At 42.1% G+C, this 19,649-nt stretch overlaps 1 long non-coding RNA gene across 1 annotated transcript; it reads left to right on the forward strand.

Moving 5' to 3' along the window:
* The first annotated feature begins 10,457 nt into the window (after nt 1–10,457).
* On the forward strand, nt 10,458–12,175 carry LOC123066380 (uncharacterized). Its single transcript, XR_006431328.1, has 4 exons — nt 10,458–10,655; nt 10,753–10,950; nt 11,868–11,977; nt 12,049–12,175. It is a non-coding gene; the product is annotated as an uncharacterized lncRNA (long non-coding RNA).
* Nucleotides 12,176–19,649: the final 7,474 nt, after the last annotated feature.

Consider the following 19,649-nt stretch of genomic DNA (forward strand, 5'->3'; position numbering starts at 1 on the left):
TACAATAATATCTTCGTTTGTTCTCTGCTATTAGTGACTTTGGAGTGACTCTTTGTTGCATGTTGAGGGATAGTTATATGATCCAGTTATGTTATTACTATTGAGAGAACTAGCACTAGTGAAAGTATGAACCCTAGGCCTTGTTTCCTACCATTGCAATACTGTTTACGCTCACTTTTATCATTAGTTACCTTGCTGTTTTTATATTTTCAGATTACAAAACCCTATATCTACCATCCATATTGCACTTGTATCACCATCTCTTCGCCGAACTAGTGCACCTATACAATTTACCATTGTATTGGGTGTGTTGGGGACACAAGAGACTCTTTGTTATTTGGTTGCAGGGTTGCTTGAGAGAGACCATCTTCATCCTATGCCTCCCACGGATTGATAAACCTTAGGTCATCCACTTGAGGGAAATTTGCTACTGTCCTACAAACCTCTGCACTTGGGGGCCTAACAACGTCTACAAGAAGAAGGTTGTCTAGTAGACATCAGACCCCATCATGACCTATAGTACCGGTTCATGCCACAAAATCGTACTATAGTCTTCTAGTTCACAGCAGTTTTTTAGTCCCACCTCGCTCCGCTAACAGGGTTTTTACCACCTTAAATATGTTATTCTCAAACTATCACGAACACTTGGTCTTCATGGAACTCTATGTCAAGGATTTGTGGCTGCAATAGGTATTCTCACTGGTAACGATGAGAAGTTTCCTATTGACAATTCAGATTCTACACGAAAAGATCATTGTTGATCAATGTATTTTTTATGTATATTTTTATATGTTTAAACATTACAATTCCAGACTTTTTTTGCGTTCAGTATGCACCTTCAAAGCCACGTCATCAACTTTCAACCCTTTATGCCTTCATTTTATATTTTTCATGCATATACTGATTTTTTTTGAGCTAAATGACTCTGATATTGAAAAGCACCACAAATAAACTCTGAAAAGTTTGAAAGTTGGCATGGTGTCATCATTTCACCCACATAGCATGTGCAGAAAAGTTGAGAGGGTTACGTCAAAAACTGGATGCACTTTGTGTACAAACTGGACAATATGTTTTGAATTATCAGGGTTTCGGACGAAAAATCATCTGTTACAAAGGCACTTCTCATTTTTTAAACTTATTACAACTCCAGACTTTTTGTGCGTCCAATATGCACCATTCAAAGCCACATCATGAACTTTTAACCCTTTATTCCTTCATTTTATATTTTTCATGCATATACTGATTTTTTTAGCTAAATGATCCTGATATAAAAAAGCACTACAAAAGAACTCTGAAAAGGTTGAAAGTTGGCATTGTGTCATCATTTCACCCACATAGCATGTGCAGAAAAGTTGAGAGGGTTACGGCAAAAACTTGATGTACTTTGTGTACAAACTGGACAATCTCTTTCTAAGTATTAGGGTTTCAGACGAAAAATCATCTGTTACAAAGGCACTTCTCATTTAACTTATTACAAGTCCAGACTTTTTGTGCGTTCAGTATGCGCCAGTCATCAACTTTCAACCCTTTATGCCTTCATTTTATATTTTTCATGCATATACTAATTATTTGAGCTAAATGGCCCTGATATTGAAAAGCACCATAAATGAATTCTGAAAATGTTGAAAGTTGGCATGGTGTCATCATTTCGTCCACATAGCATGTGCAGAAAAGTTGAGAGGATTACGGCAAAAACTGGATGCACTTTGTGTACAAACTAGACAATCTGTTTTGAAGTATCAGGGTTTCGGACGAAAAATTATCTATTACAAAGGCACTTATCCTTTTTTAAAACTTATTACAACTCCAGACTTTTTGTGCATTCAGTATGCACCATTCAAAGCCACGTTATGAACTTTCAACCCTTTCTGCCTTCATTTCATATTTTTCATGCATATACTGATTTTTTTTGAGCTAAATGACCCTGACATTGAAAAGCACCACAAATGAACTCTGAAAATTTTCAAAGTTCGCATGGTGTCATCATTTCACCCACATAGCATGTGCAGAAAAGTTGAGAGGGTTACGGCAAAAACTCGATGCACTTTGTGTACAAACTGGACAATCTCTTTCGAAGTATCAGGGTTTCGGACGAAAAATCATCTGTTACAAAGGCACTTCTCATTTTTTGAACTTATTACAACTCCAGACTTTTGTGCATTCGGTATGCACCATTCAAAGCCACTTCATCAACTTTCAACCCTTTGTGCCTTCATTTTATTTCATGCATATACTGATTTTTTTGAGCTAAATGACCCGGATATTGAAAAACACTACAAATGAACTCTGACAAGGTTGAAAGTTGGCATGGTGTCATCATTTAACCCACATAGCATGTGCAGAAAAGTTGAGAGGGTTACGGCAAAAACTGGATGCTCTTTGTGTACAAACTGGACAATCTCTTTCGAAGTATTAGGGATTCCACTAGTAGAAAATAGGGCTTTCGTTCGGGCCAGATAAGCCCATTAGTCCCGGTTCAGTCACGAACTGGGACCCATGGGGGCAGTAGTCCCGATTTGTGCGGCTAAAGGCATTAGTACCAGTTCAAATGGGACCTTTAGTCCCGGTTTGAGACACGAACCAGGACTAAAGGGCTTCGCTCCAATTAGTTCTGCTTCCTGTCTCAAACCGGGACAAAAGGTGTAACCTTTAGTCTCGGTTTGAGACACGAACTGGAACTAGAGGTAGCGAAGCCCTTTTGTCCCGGTTCGTGTCTCAAACCGGGACTAAAGGTCCCATTTTCAAACTCTACCCCCCCTGTGGATCGCTTTTTCAGTTTTGTAAAAAGCAAAATAAAATAATGAAAACTTAAAAATTAAAATCCTTTGAGATGTAGTTATGTTACTACATCTATTAGTTAGGAAAATAAAAGAACTTAAATTTGGACATGTTTTGCAAAAAAGTGTTATGAAAAAGTAAAACAGCCATATCTTTTGCATACCATGTCGAAAAAACCCGCATAATATATCAAAAGAATCAGCACAAAAATCCGCATCCAATATTAACGGTCGTAAGCCTGTTTGAAATTTATTAGAATCCTCAAATTCTAAAAGGAAAAATGGTTATGCTCAAATTTCAGTTTTTTTATTTTGGTCAAACTATGGTCAAACTACTTATTCAAGAAGTATTAGTGGTACTAAATTATTATTCAAGAATATTAGTGTTACTCAATAATTATTTTAGTATTCTGAATTTTGGTCAATTCTGGTGAAACTGTGGTCAAACTATGGTCAAACTATGGTCAAACTACTTATTCAAGAAATATTAGTGTTACTAAATAATTATTGTCTTTTAGAATAATAGTTTCAAACTCAAACAATGAAACGTGTGACTTCATACTCAAGCTAAACTCCTCAGGGTTAATAGGATTGACATCTTACTATTGTCAGGAAAACAACAAATGCAGACTTGGAAACGAGGGAGAATAGAACCCGGAAGTTAAGCGTGCTCAGGCTGGAGTAGTGAGAGGATGGGTGACCGGCCGGGAAGTTAGATGATTTGGAATGATGAGGGGTGATTAGAGATTAGAGGTTAAATTGAGCAGTGATGAGTGGTGATTAGAGATTAAATTTTAAAAAAATTCAGAAATTTGAAAATAGGAAAAAATATCAAAAAAATTCAAAAGAAAATTCGTAAAATTTCCTTTAGTCCCGGTTGGTGTTACCAACCAGGACTAAAGGTGGAGCTCCAGACAGCAGACACGTGGAGGGCCTTTAGTCCCGGTTCGTATAAGAACCAGGACTAAAAGGGGGGGCTTTAGTATTGACCCTTTAGTCCCGGTTCCAAAACCGGGACTAAAGGACCTCTAGAACCGGGACAAATGGGCCTTTTTCTACTAGTGTTCAGACGAAAAATCATCAGTTACAAAGGCACTTCTCATTTTTTAAACTTATTACAACTTCAGACTTTTTGTGCGTTCAATATGCACCATTCAAAGCCATGTCATCAACTTTCAACCCTTTCTGCCTTCATTTTATATTTTCCATGCATATACTGATTTTTTGAGCTAAATGACCCTGATATTGAAAAGCACTACAAATGAACTCTAAAAAGGTTGAAAGTTGGCATGGTGTCATCATTTCACCACACATAGCATGTGCAGAAAAGTTGAGAGGGTTACGGCAGAAACTGGATGCACTTTGTGTACAAACTGGAGAATCTCTTTCGAAGTATCAGGGTTTCAGACAAAAAATTATCTGCTACAAAGACACTTCTCATTTGTTTTAAACTTATTACAACTCCAGACTTTTTGTGCGTTCAGTAGGCACCATTCAAAGCCACGTCATCAACTTTCAACCCTTTCTGCCTTCTATTTATATTTTCATGCATATACTGATTTTTTTATCTAAATGACCCTGATGTTGAAAAGCACTACAAATTAACTCTGAAAAGGTTGAAAGTTGGCATAGTGTCATCATTTCACCCACATAGCATGTGTAGAAAAGTTGAGAAGGTTACAGCAAAAACTGGATGCACTTTGTGTTCAAACTGGACAATCTCTTTCAAAGTATCAGGGTTTCGGACGAAAAATCATCTCTTACAAAGGCAGTTATCATTTTTTTTAAACTTATTACAACTCCAGACTTTCTGTGCGTTCAGTATGCACCGTTCAAAGTCACGTCATCAACTTTCAACCCTTTCTACCTTCTTTTAATATTTTTCATGCATATACTGATTTTTTTGAGCTAAATGACCCTGATATTGAAAAGCACTACAAATGACACTGATTATTTGTACCTAAAGCAAAAATATTCACAAGGAAACTCTAAATACAGCATAAAACAACTCAGAAATAAATAAAAGAAAATAAATAAAGCAGAAAAGAAAAAATCTACATTAAAAAAACTTTGCGCTGCCTAGTGGACCTGCTTGGCCTTGGGCCTGCAAACACACTACTAGAAAAACGGCTATAGCTAATGGACATTAATGGCGCACCACATTTGTGGTGCGCCACTTTTATATGGCAGTGGCGCACCAGATATAGGTACGCCATTAGTGGCTTTATCACTAATGGCGCACCACACCCGCGATGCGCCACTACTAACAATTTTTTTTCAAAACTAGTAATGGCGCACGAGAGGATAGTGCACCATTACTAGTTTTAACTAGTAATGGCGCACCACACCCTCGGTGCGCCACTACTAACAATTTTTTTTATTTTTGTCAAAACTAGTAATGGCGCACCACACCCACAGTGCGCCACTACTAACATTTTTTTTACTTTTTTTCAAAACTAGTAATGGCGCACCACACACCAGGTGCGCCATTAGTAACCCTGGTTACCAATGGCGCATTCTTAGGAGGTGCGCCATTGGTAACCTGAGAGAAGCTAGATATATTGGACAGCCACCTACCATATCATTTTCCCCACTTCATTCTCTCCACCTCTACCAAGCTTGGTCTCGGCTGCCTCCTCCTCCTCACCTCATTTGCACCATAGATTCACCCAAATTAAGTGGTTAAATTTCCTTTTTTTGATAGGTAAGTAAGGGGAAAGCTTTCTTTATGTTCTAGATCTACTTTTTTCTCCCACCAACAACATGCACATTTTTTATGGCCTAGATCTACGTATGGTTGTGGTGTTGCATATGTTTGTGTTTGGAGATACCGATATTTGAAATGCGATAGTTGCCAATATTTTGCCGGAATGCTGATTCATTTCCGTTTCGGCGATAATTTGGCACTATGCATTCTTTTTGGTCCTATTTTTAGGCAAAGTCATGCCAAAAAATTGGTTCTAAAATATCATTTTTCTCTACCCCGCAGGCAACCATGGTCTGCACGATGACCGAAGGCATCATGAATAGGTTTATGAGCACCGCGAAGGCCGAGATGCTTCAAAAGAACAAGACGAAGATAAGATGTCCGTGTCAAAGATGCAAGCTGAGGAGCCTTATGGACCCGGATTCCAAACAGGTGCGGGACCACCTGCTCATGTGTGGTTTCAAGGATGGCTATTGGTGGCAAGGTGATGAGGACGATTATGAAGTCATCCATGGGGGTCGGGCAAGAAATAAGGAAGGGCAGCAAGACAACCGCGGCGAGGGCGGGCGAGAAGAAGAAGAATCTCTAGGACATGATCACGAAGTAGATCCAGGACACGGTCATCATGTAGAAGATGTCGGACATGATGATGAGGAAGATCAAGACGAAGGGCATGATCATGAAGATGAAGATGCTGGAGCAGACGATGATGGACCATCGATGGGCTGGGTGCAGGACCCTCATATTCAAGAGCTGCTTCTCAAGCAGACGGGTAATGCAAGAGCTGCAGCCCGAGAGAAAGCCAAGCTGGATGAACTGGAGATAGACACGGTTACTCCATTGTATGAAGGATGCAGGCCCGAGGATACCCGCCTGAAAGTAACACACTCATGGCTCTGGAGATGAAGGTAAAACAAAAAATGACCGACGCCTGCTTCGACATGAACATGTCATTCTGGCACGAACGTCTTCCCAAGGGGAACAAGTGCCCGACCAGTTTCGAGGAGGCAAAGAAAATCGTTTGTCCTATGGATTTACCGCACGTGAAATACCATGTGTGCATGAACGATTGCATCATTTATTGGGACAAGCACGCAGAGTCTACCATATGTCCGGTGTGCGGCGTCACTCGATACAAGAAGAGGAAGAAAGCTCCTTGAAAAGTGGTGTGGTACTTTCCGATCACTCCTCGTCTGCAGCGGTATTTCACGGACACTAAGCTAGAAAATCTCATGCGTTGGCACGCGGATAGGGAGGAGAAGAAGCGAGAAGATGACGGAAATAATCCAGAGATAAATAAAAAAGACAAGATACTGAGTCACCCTAAGGATGCGAGCCAGTGGCAAGAGTTGAACTTCGAACACCCAGAATTTGGGGACGATCCAAGGAACATCATGCTGGGCGCGAGCACCGATAGAGTCAATCCGTTTGGCAGCCAAAGAAGCACACATAGCACCTGGCATGTGTTTGTGTGGATGTACAACCTTCCCCCCTAGATGTGCATGAAGAGGAAGTACATTCACATGAGTATGCTAAATGAAGGGCCGAAACAACCAGGGAACGACATCAATCTGTATCTGGGGCTGATGAAAGAGGAGCTAGACACACTGTGGAAAACGCCAGCTAATACATGGGACGCCCCAGCGAAAGAATATTTCCCTATGAGAGTCGCACTGCTCACAACAGTGCACGACTATCTCGGTTAAGGATATGTCGCAGGGCGGGTGGTCCACGGATTTTGTGCATGCGTCAGGTGCATAGATGACACCGTATCGCCAGCTAGATTGAGATCACGGGTCTTCGAAAATCATGTCCATGGGACATCGAAGGTGGCTTCGCGATGATGACGCATGGAGAAAACGCAAGGATCTGTTCGATGGTGAAACCCAACCCCGAAGATGCCCGCATACGAGGAGCGGCGAGGAAATAGACGAGTTGTTGAAAAATTGGAAAAAGTGCCCACCGCCAGGAAAGAAGTGAAAGGCGCCAGAGCCGCTGCTGAAGGTATGGAAAAAGAGGTCTGTTTCCTCCGTGTGCCTCACAGCCTTGATGTCATGCATATCACGAAGAACGTGTGCGAGAGTCTGCTTGGTACCCTGCTCAACATGCCAGAGAGTACCAAAGATGGGCCAAAAGCAAGGGCAGACTTGCAATCAATGGGCATCAGGGAGGAGCTTCATGCAAAAAGCCCTAATGATGATGATGATGCTGATGATGATTAGGCGAAGGACACAGAAAGTCGTCGCAAAGGCAAAAATGCCAAGAAGATCGAATATGTCTGCCCTCCCGCGTGCTTCACTCTAAGTCAGGAGGAGATCGAGCAGTTTTTAACCTGCCTCGTAGGAGTAAAACTTCCTTACAGTTACGCGGGGAAGATAAGCAGATACCTAGACTCGGCGAAGCAGAAGTTCAGCGGGATGAAGTCCCACGACTGTCACGTGCTGATGACATAGATACTTCCAGTTGCAATCCGTGGGATCATGGATGCACACGTCCGTGAAACGCTATTTGGCCTATGCAACTTTTTCAACGTCATCTCTCGGAAGTCGGTTGGCGTGAGGCAACTCAGAAGGCTACAAGAAGAGATCGTGGTGATACTATGCGAGATTGAGATGTACTTCCCGCCCGCATTCTTCGATGTTATGGTGCATCTTCTGGTCCATATCATGGAGGATATCATCCAACTCAGGACGATGTTCCTGCACAGCATGATGTCGTTCGAAAGGATGAATGGTGTCATCAAAGGATACGTTTGCAACAGGGCACGTCCAGATGGAAGCATAGCCAATGGCTTTCTGACCGAAGAGTGCATCTCCTACTGCACGAATTATCTAGGCATCGAGAACCCCATTGGTCTGCCCGTCAACAGGCACCTTGGCAGGCTCGCTGGATGGGGTCACCGCGAGGGTCGTCACGAAGTGCATGTTGACTTCAAGGGTCGACTCGCCGACTTTGAAAGAGCAAACCAAGTCGCGCTACAACACATAGATGTGGTCGATCCTTGGGTGGTAGAGCACAAAACCTTTATTGAGAAGACGTACAATGACCGAGGCCAATAGAGGACGGACGGAGATATAATCAAAGAGACCAACTCATGTTTCACGCGTTGGTTCAAGGACAAGCTTCTGTCGTACCCTTTACATGAGGATTCTTCCACGGAAGAAAAACTCATATTCGCCTTGTCACAGGGCGCCGAGCACAACCTGATGACCTATGAGGCGTACAATATCAACGGCTACACATTCTACACCGAGGAAAAGGACATGAAGAGCGATTATCAGAACTCCGGGGTAACGATGGAATCCTACACCGGTAACGAAAAGGACAGATACTACGAAAGGATCGAGGAGATCTCGGAGCTGAGCTACGCTGGAGAGAAGGTCCCGATGTTCCATGTCAGATGGCCCAAGAGCGTCCTAAAATAAGACCGGTATTTCACCACCATGGTTATACCCGAAGCCAAATCCAAGACCGTGGGCGCAAACTTCACCCCGAAAAATGAGTCATGGGTATTGGTTTCCCAAGTGGACCAATGCTTCTTCATTACCGACCCATCAAAGCCCAGTCGTGTTGTCAGGAGGAGAGGCAAAAGGAACATCATCGGAATGGATGGAGTCGCCAAGAGCAAGACTTCGACAAGTACGACGACCCAAAGATGGAAGATGACGATGACATTAAAGTACCATACACCATAAGAAGAACCGGGACCACCCTACCTAAAGGACGTCCGTTCAAGAGAAGAACTCCATTTGCGAAAAAAGGGCAAGAAGATTGTGAAAAGATAGCTAAGATCGAATCACGACGTGTCGGCCGTGTGTGTGTGTGTCAGTGGCAAGCTCAATTATTACATGCAACTAAGTTGAAGTATGGAAATGGCATTTCTTCTATTCTAGTCCTCTCTCCAGTAACCTCTTTTGTTCAAAACAGTGGGGATTAATGTTGTCTGTACTAACCTTCCTTTTGTAACTTCTCCATCACCAAGTTGAAGTATCGACCACCTTCTTCTTGGATTTGGAATTTTTGTTCTTCTCCCTCTTGTTTTGTTGCAAATCATCATTGTCAAGCACCTTAGGCTTCTTTGTGTTTTCTTCTGGTATTTTAATTGTTTTTATTTATGTTTATTCTGGTAAAATAAAAAAAGTTAGTATTGAATTTGTTAATATTTTTTAACTCATGAATATTTTTAAATTTAATGGGCACTTTTTGAATTCATGAATATTTTTTCAAATTTGATGATATTTTTTCATATTCATAAATGTTTTACCAATTCACAAATGTTTTGCAACACAAGTATTTGAAAATTAGTAATGACTACTTATATCGTAACATTTTAAAATTTATGGTCATTTTCTAAAAAATTATTACATGCAACAAAAAATCCAAAAAAAGTTAGTAATGGCGCACCAGGAGGAGGTGCGCAATTGCTATCACGGTGTTTATGGCGCACCCCTAGACGGTGCGCCATTGATATACCAATTTTTATTTATGTTTATTCTGGTATTTTATTTTTTAGTGTTCCTTTTCCTGCTTAAATTGTCAAACATTTTTCTAACTCACAAAAAGTATTGAATTTGTTAATATTTTTTGAACTCGTGAATATTTTTATATTTCATGGCACTTTTTGAATTCATGAATATATTTTCAAATTTGATGATATTTTTTCATATTCATAAATGTTTTACCAATTCACAAATGTTTTGCAATGCAAGTATTTGAAAATTATTAATAACTGCATATATCGTAACATTTTAAAATTTATGGTCATTTTCTAAAAAATTATTACATGTAACAAAAAATCCAAAAAAAAGTTAGTAATGGCGCACCAGGAGGAGGTGCGCCATTGCTATCCCTCCCCCCACTAAAATATCCAAGACGACCCAGCCGGTCGTCGTCCTTCTCCCCAATCGATCTGCATCTCGCCCCTCGCTGCCGCCCCCACCCACCGGCGACCTCACTCCCGGGCTCCACCGCCCCCACCCACCCCCTCCCTTGCCTTCATCGCTCCTGAGATGCTGACCCCCTGTTTGTCCCAGCCCTCGAAATCCTAGAAACCCGCTGCGCCTCTCTGCTCGAGCTCCACCGTGCGAGGCGATAGGCAAGGCGGCGGGCGGAATCTTCTTCAACACCGAGCCGGCGAGCCGCGGAAGCAAGGATCTTTTTTGCCCGTCAAGGTAATCTCTTGCCCATCTTCTCCTCTTTGATCTGCTCTTCTCCCCTTCCCTTCCCTTCCCTTCCCTAATACGTCCTTCCCTTCCCCACACATGTCAGGTGCACGCACGCGGCAGACCCACTGCGCAGCCGCCCAGTGTTCCTCTTCATCGTCATTGTCCTTGGGCCAAGGCTGAGGAGCCACCTCAACGTCGCCATCGACCACCTCATCCTCTACCTCCGGCCACTGCGACGCCATCGATGGATTCGTCGTCTTCACTGCACCCCCGGCCTTCTTGAGCTCGTCCCAGAACCGCGGTGAACTCCTCTCCCTATTCCCCCTTCCTCCGCCTTGATCCGTCGCCGTTTAGCCGACCCGGCGCTCGGCTGCCATGGCAGGGCGCTCGATTCTCCCAGGCGTGTACTGCCTTGCCTCGCCTGGCCGGTCCTTGTCACCATCGCGCCCTCCGCGTGCATCCCGTCGCTCACCCGCGTCATCCGCACACACGCCTGTAGCCGCTCATGGTTCCCGCTCCTCTGCACCTGCCTTGTTTGCCACCGCTGCTCGCCGACGCTCTGCTTCTGCTCCTACGCAAGCTGGGGCACGCCCGCTCCCGTGTTCATAGTGAATGCCGATTTTTGCAGCAACATTGATATTCTGAATCTCTCCCTATTCCCCACCCCTCTATTTATTAGTCGGATGGGTGGATGTTGTTGTTGCATATTGAATAGATGGATGAATGGATTTGTTTTGCTACTGTGATGGATTTGTTTTGCTACTATTACAAATGAATGAACTTAATTGCAACATTGGGTATAGTTGCAATTTATCACCATTGTAGGCGAGCGTAAACAATCTGGGTTGTAATGCCTAAAAACCGTATAATCTGTGACTAATGCTAGTTGGTTGATTTTCATGTTAATGGGCCTTTGATATATTATGGTTTATTGCTGTCTATGATTTACTAGTGGACTAAGTGAGTTTAAATAAAACAAGTAAAAGAACAAGTGGACCTGTTGGTTGGGAGTTTAAACAGAAGTACTATTTTTGTGGATGAAATCTCCGTTGTATGCTTATTTAGTCTCCTTTTATGTTTATGTAATTCGCATGGAAATAGGATCCTTAGAAAATAATTGTTCAATCTATTTAACAGATGGTTAAGTTTGCTTCATGTTGTATAATATCAGTGGTTTGACATTTTAAGTTGTAACAATATTTGTTTTACTTGTTGTAGATACCTCATCTAAAGCCTCCTGAGTACAAAAGATCAAGATTATCCAGGAACAGGAGAACAGTGAACCGTCCTTATGGTGGTGTTCTATCTGGTCAGGATGTTAGGGAGAGGTTAGTGCATGTTGTTGTAACTGCTTGGGTTATCGTTCTCTATCGTCTATTATCTAACATGTTTGTTACAGGATCATCCGTGCTTTCCTTGTAGAAGAGCAAAAGATTGTGAAGAAGGTTTTGAACATCCAGAAGACCAAGGAGAAGCAGCTATAAGGACAGAGAATTACAGAGAGTGTGCTCTGTTTTATGTATGTAACCCTGCCTACTGCACCTATTTTTTGGGCAGTGGCAAGATCCCAATATTGTGATGCTGCTGCTACTGTAGATCTTCTGAACTTGTGAATTTTGCTTAGAAACATCAATGAATTTGGTGATGGAGTACAATTTTTTATTAAATGAAATGCAAGGTTGCTAATACTGTAACCTAGATCACACAGATCAATCATGCTTAGTATTGTTTCATTACTAGTGTCATATAATTTCTGATACTTTAAATAAATGTTGAATATGACTGCTGGTTATTACTGAAGTTTGGTCATGACATATTTTGTATTTCTCTGCTATGTTCCACTTATTAATGACGGTAGTACTGCTCTTCTCCCCTTTTGCTGATGACGTTTCCTCCCTCACACGGGTCTGTAGGAGCAGAAAGGGACACCGACCAGCGACCGCCCGCCCAACGATTATCACACCAGCAGCGAGTTCGTCCGATTGAACTGCAACTGGAACGGTGAGCCTTGCTTGTGCTCCTCCCTCTCTTTTTTGTTTCTGGTTTCTAAGGTATCTATTAATTTAAAAATAGTGGAAGTGAGGCAGCATACTATAGAAGATAGGCCTAAATGTTATAGAGGTGGGTTCTACGTTGCTGTTGTTGGCACTATGTTGTTTCTACCGTTGTTGGCACTATGAATATAGTTGTTGCTTTTCTTGTACTGTTAATTGTGCTATGGTTATCGGTTTTGTAACACTGTTAGGATAAAAGGCATGAATTACTAGTCTAAGGCTTTACTGATTGCGCTCAGTACTACTGTCATGAGGCATGCTACTTTTTAGTCAATATGCTATTGCTTTATGTCACATGTACATACAGTGGGCTTGAACCTGCTCAACTGTCTGTCACCACTCACCAGGACCATGATGTCCAGCCCAAACCATCTATCTGATGGTTGTGGGCTTCTATATGCTGGTAGCTTCCATGGTGTATAAAATTATCTTATGAAATGATGCCAATGCTGGCAGCTTTTGATGTTCCAATGCTGGCAGCTTCTGATGTGAAATGACCCCTTTCTCCTAAAATGTTGATTAATTTCCGTTTCCGTTGAGAATAGGGAACTCCTAGGTCAAGAAAATTAGCAAAGGTCATGCCCAATTTTCTTGACCTAGAAGGTGCCTGATTCTCAACCGAAACGGAAATACAGCGGCATTTGAATGATGCAAAAATACAACGGCATTTGACCTAGAAGGTGCCTGCTCCTTGTAGTTGCAAATTTGAAGGATGAGTGGGTTATAAGGATTCTTCTAGGGAGGATCTAATGCTACATTTGCATAGTTGAAACTATGCATAAATAATGCATGTGAAAGTGATTCTATTGGACCGCCATAGTAGAAAATTTGCTGGAAATAGAAAGTTGGATGGATTTGTTACTGCTATTTTTGTGCTTCTGTTTTACTCCAAAATCCAAATAAATGTTTGCATTAGATGCTAGACTAAATGATATGCTTTTAAGTCACATAGAACCGTATCCTTGCTCCACACAAGTGACTCATGGCAAAGTTATAGTTCCTCCTGTATTAACTGTAATTTTTCTACAGCAACTTTCAAGTTTCAGTTTCTTTCCCGGAGCAATAGTTCAGAACTTTCACACTATTGCGGCTCTGCTACCTCAATTTCAAGATAACCTAAAAGAATCAACTACTCTTATGCTTAAAAAAATGAGAACTTGTGTAGTAAATTAAAGGATATCTATATGCATGGTGCATGTCTATACTGCAAATTCATAAGCAACAAAAATATGCCTGCAGCAAGAGCAATAGTGCACTTAGTAGGATAGAAAATAGATAACCTGCAATAGCGCACTTAGTAGGATAGCAATAGTGCACTTGGAACAATCTTTTGGGTAAAGGGGCGTTTATAACCCGTAATGTGAAAATATATAGGATAGAAGAATAGATACTACCCTGATCTCATACAATAACTCTAGTTGCCTTTTTTCCTATTTAGAGCGAACATGGCCGACAACGATGAGGCCGGCGGTTCAGGCAAGTAATTCTGGGAGCTGTCCCAGGACATGGAGGAAGAACCTCACCGCTATGAGGACGCTGCGGAAGACACCGACTACACAACACCTAGTGGCGTCGGGGATGACACCACTGACGGTGCCGCCAGGGATGCCACAACTGATGATGGCAGCAAACATGTAGATGGCAGCCAACCGAAGAGGCAACGAAAGGACCGGCGCCCAAACGTGCTCGGCACCGTCAAGGAGGAGTTTACTGAAGTGTCCTCCAGTGGGCATCCAATGGTGCCCAAAGAATTAGTTAGTGGGTATGCGGGACAACTCGGGTGCATTCTCCGGAGCACCGTCTCGATCAACACCGAGAACCTAAGGCATCGTGACCAAGGGAATTTGCGCAACCTCCTCTTCACAAAGCTGCACGAACGATACAAGTTCCCCGATGACTTCGCAAACACACGCCTCTCAGGGAATAAAGTGAATAGTGCCGCCCTCACAAAGATGAGCACGGCCCTGGCTACTTGGAGAGCCACGGTGAAGAGTAGGATTCTAAGTGGTGATAGTTATGAGAAGATCAAGGAGAGAAATCCTTCGATCAGCGAAGCTGACTACCTGGAGTTCAGGATCAAGTGCGAGAGCAACGCATCCGCAGAATCAAGTCAGTGGGGGAAAGATATGCAGGACTTGAACTTAGGACACCACACACTCGGTCCCGACGGTTACAGAGTGACGGAACCTATATGGGACAAGGAGGACGTGGAGCGTGTCGAGCAAGGCCAACCGCCCCTCTTCGATAAATACCGTGACAAGAAGACCAGGAACTATGTCAGGGCCCGGTACAAGGTGGACCTGGTAACAAAGGAGCTTACCACGGATCCAAAGACCAAGGCGCTTGAGCTTCTGGTAAGGAATACACCTCCACGTAATTAGCTCCATATGGTTGCATTCTAATTAATGAAGCCAAATTTCTAAATGGTTCACTTTCCTTCTGCAGGAAACTAAAAGCAGTAGCACGGGGTCTCAGAGCTCCCTGTCTGCCCCTTGGGACACCACTTTAAATAGGGGTGTTGAACGTAGTGAAAAACAAGGATAAGTTCAGTAAGTCGTCGTCAGTTGGTCGTGTGGCCGGCAAAGGCTTGTCCACAAACGGTCGGAATACTATAAGGCTGGACGAAAGGAGAGAAAGACCAGCTACGAAAGGTAGGAGCGCGAGGTTAAAGGACTCAAGGCACAAGTGGTGCGGATTCCGAGATAGTCCAAGAGCAAGTGCGAGACCAACTGGGAGCGAGGATCACCGCCATTATGCCTACATTGCTTGAGGGGCTGCAGGCGTGGATTGCGGGTGGCCAACAGGGGCCACCCCCAATTCCCAGCTTCACGGGCAGCAACTCGCACAACGTGCTGCTACCTCTGGAGCACTGCGTTGGATTTCCCCGAAGAGGAGAGGATGATGCAGTAAAGTAGCGTAAGTATTTCCCTCAGTTTTTGAGAACCAAGGTATCAATCCATTAGGAGATCAAGCATGAGTCCCTCGTACCTACACAAAACGATAGCTACTCCCAACCAACACGATTAGGGGTTGTCAATCCCTTCACGGTCACTTACAAGAGTGAGATTTGATAGAGATGATGAATAATATTTTTGGTATTTTTGATATAGAGATGCAAAGTAAAAAAGTAAAAGGGAAAGTAAAAACAAATCAAGTAAATAAAGTAATGGAGATTGATATGATGAGAATAGACCCGGGGGCCATAGGTTTCACTAGTGGCTTCTCTCAAGAGCATAAGTATTCTATGGTGGGTGAACAAATTACTGTTGAGCAATTGATAGAAAAGCGAATAATTATGAGATTATCTAGGTATGATCATGTATATAGGCATCACGTCCAAGACAAGTAGATCGAAACGATTCTGCATCTACTACTATTACTCCACTCATCGACCGCTATCCAGCATGCATCTAGAGTATTAAGTAAAACATAGTAACGCCTTAAGCAAGATGACATGATGTAGAGGGATAAATTCATGCAATATGATAAAAACCCATCTTGTTATCCTTGATGGCAACAATACAATATGTGCATTGCAACCCTTTCTGTCACTGGATAAGGACACCGCAAGATTGAACCCAAAGCTAAACACTTCTCCCATTGCAAGAACTACCAATCTAGTTGGCCAAACCAAGCAGATAATTCGAAGAGACTTGCAAAGATAACTCAATCATACATAAAAGAATTCAGAGAAGAATCAAATATTGTTCATAGATAAGCTGGATCATAAACCCACAATTCATCGGTCTCAACAAACACACCGCAAAAAGAAGATTACATCGAATAGATCTCCACAAGAGAGGGGGAGAACATTGTATTGAGATCCAAAAAGAGAGAAGAAGCCATCTAGCTAATAACTATGGACCCGAAGGTCTGAAGTAAACTACTCACACTTCATCGGAGAGGCTATGGTGTTGATGTAGAAGCCCTCCGTGGTAGATGCCCTCTCCGGCGGAGCTCCGGAACAGGCCCCAAGATGGGATCTCGCGGATACAGAAGGTTGCGGCGGTGGAATTAGGTTTTTGGCTCCGTTTTTTATCTGACGGGGGTACGTAGGTATATATAGGAGGAAGGAGTACGTCGGTGGAGCAACAGGGGGCCCACGAGGCAGGGGGCGCGCCCGGGGGGGCACCCTCCACCCTCGTGACCGCCTCTGGCACTTCTTGGAGTAGGGTCCAAGTCTCCTGGATCACGTTCGGTGAGGAAATCACGTTCCCGAAGGTTTTATTCCGTTTGGACTCCGTTTGATATTCTGTTTCTTCGAAATACTGAAATAGGCAAAAAAACAGCAATTCTGGGCTGGGCCTCCGGTTAATAGGTTAGTCCCAATAATAATATAAAAGTGGAAAATAAAGCCCAATATAGTCCAAAACAGTAGACAAAGTAGCATGGAGTAATCAAAAATTATAGATACGTTGGAGACATATCAAGCATCCCCAAGCTTAATTCCTGCTCGTCCTCGAGTAGGTAAATGATAAAAAAGAATTTTTGACGCGGAGTGATACTTTGGCATAATTTCAATGTAAATCTTCTTAATTGTGACATGAATATTCAGATCCGAAAGATTCAAGACAAAAGTTCATATTAACATAAAAGTAAAAATACTTCAAGCATACAAGTTAAAGCAATCATGTCTTCTCAAAATAGCATGGTTAAAGAAAGTTATCCCTACAAAATCGTATAGTCTGGCTATGCTCTATCTTCATCACACAAAGTATTTAATCATGCACAACCCCGATGACGAGCCAAGCAATTGTTTCATACTTTAGAAATCTCAAACTTTTTCAACTTTCACGCAATACACGAGCGTGAGCCATGGACATAACACTATAGGTGGAATAGAATGGTGGTTGTGGAGAAGACAAAAAAGGAGAAGATAGTCTCACATCAACTAGGCGTATCAACGGGCTATGGAGATGCCCATTGATAGATATCAATGTGAGTGAGTAGGGATTTCCATGCAACGGATGCACTAGAGCTATAAGTATATCAAAGCTCAACAAAAGAAACTAAGTGGGTGTGCATCCAACTTGCTCGCTCACGAAGACCTAGGGCACTTTTGAGGAAGCCCATCATTGGAATATACAAGCCAAGTTCTATAATGAAAAATTCCCACTAGTAAATGAAAGTGACAACATATGAGACTCTCTATCATGAAGAACATGGTGCTATTTTAAAGCACAAGTGTGGAAAAAGGATAGTAGCATTGTCCCTTCTCTCTTTTTCTCTCATATTTTGTTTCTTCTTTTTTTCTTTTTTTTATTTTGGTGGGCTTCTTTGGCCTCTTTTTTTTATTTGGGCTTCTTTGGCCTCTTTTATTTTTCATAAAGTCCGGAGTCTCCTCCCGACTTATGGGGGAATCATAGTCTCCATCATCCTTTTCTCACTGGGACAATGCTCTAATAATGATGATCATCACACTTTTATTTTTCTTAAAACTCAACAATTACAACTCGATACTTAGAACAAGATATGACTCTATATGAATTCTTCCGGTGGTGTACCGGGATATGCAATGAATCAAGAGTGACATATGAAAATTATGAAGGTGGCCTTGCCATAAATACAATGTCAACTACATGTTCATGCAAAAAGCAATATGACAAAAGTAATGTGTGTCATATGAACGGAACGGTGGAAAGTTGCATGGCAATATATCTCGGAATGGCTATGGAAATGCCATGATAGGTAGGTATGGTGGCTGTTTTGAGGAAGGTATATGGAGGGTGTATGATACCGGCAAAAAGTGCGCAGTATTAGAGAGGCTAGCAATGGTGGAAGGGTGAGAGTGCGTATAATCCATGGACTCAACATTAATCAAAAGAACTCATGCACTTATTGCAAAAATTTAGAAGTCATCAAAAACCAAAGCATTAAACGCATACTCCTAGGGGGATAGATTGGTAGGAAAAGACCATCGCTCGTCCCCGACTGCCACTCATAAGGAAGACAATCAATAAATAAAATTTTGCTCCGACTTCATCACAGGCGGTTCACCATATGTGCATGCTACGGGAATCACAAACTTCAACACAAGCATTCTTTAAATTCATGATCACCCCAACTAGCATTGCTTTGATATTATCACCTCCATATCTCAAAACAGTTATCAAGCATCAAACTTATCTTAGTATTCAACTCACTCAAAAGAAAGTTTCACATATCTTGAATACCAAGTATATTAACATTAAGCAAATTACCATGCTATCAATAACTCTCAAAATAATCTAAGTGAAGCATGAGAGATCAATAGTTTCTTTAAAACAAATCCACTACCGTGCTCTTAAAAGATCTAAGTGAAGCACTATTGCAAAAATTATCACGCTCAAAAGATATAAGTGAAGCACTATGAGCAAAACTATCAAGCTCAAAAGATATAAGTCAAGCACATAGAGCAAAACTATCAAGCTCAAAAGATATAAGAGAAGCACATAGAGTATTCTAGCAAATTCCAAATCATGTATGGATCTCTCAAAAGGTGTGTACAGCAAGGATGATTGTGGCAAACTAACAAGCAAACACACAAATAATACAAGACGCTCCAAGCAAAACACATGACATGTAGTGAATAAAAATATAGCTCCAAGTAAATTACCGACGGAAGTAGACAAAGAGGGGATGCCTTCCGGGGCATCCCCAAGCTTTGACTTTTTGGTGTCCTTGGATTATCTTGGGGGTGCCATGGGAATCCCCAATCTTAGGCTCTTGCCACTCTTTGTTCCATAATCCATCAAAAGAATTCACCCAAAACTTGAAAACTTCACAACACAAAACTCAATAGAAATCTCGTGAGCTCCGTTAGTGAAAGAAAACAAAGGACTACTTCAAGGTACTGTAATGAACTCATTCTTTATTTATATTGGTTTTAAACCTACTGTATTCCAACTTCCTTATGGTTTATAAACTAATTTATTAGCCATGGATACATTGAAATAAGCAAACAACA

This window comes from Triticum aestivum, chromosome 3B, assembly GCF_018294505.1.
Source record: "Triticum aestivum cultivar Chinese Spring chromosome 3B, IWGSC CS RefSeq v2.1, whole genome shotgun sequence".
NCBI lineage: Eukaryota > Viridiplantae > Streptophyta > Magnoliopsida > Poales > Poaceae > Triticum > Triticum aestivum.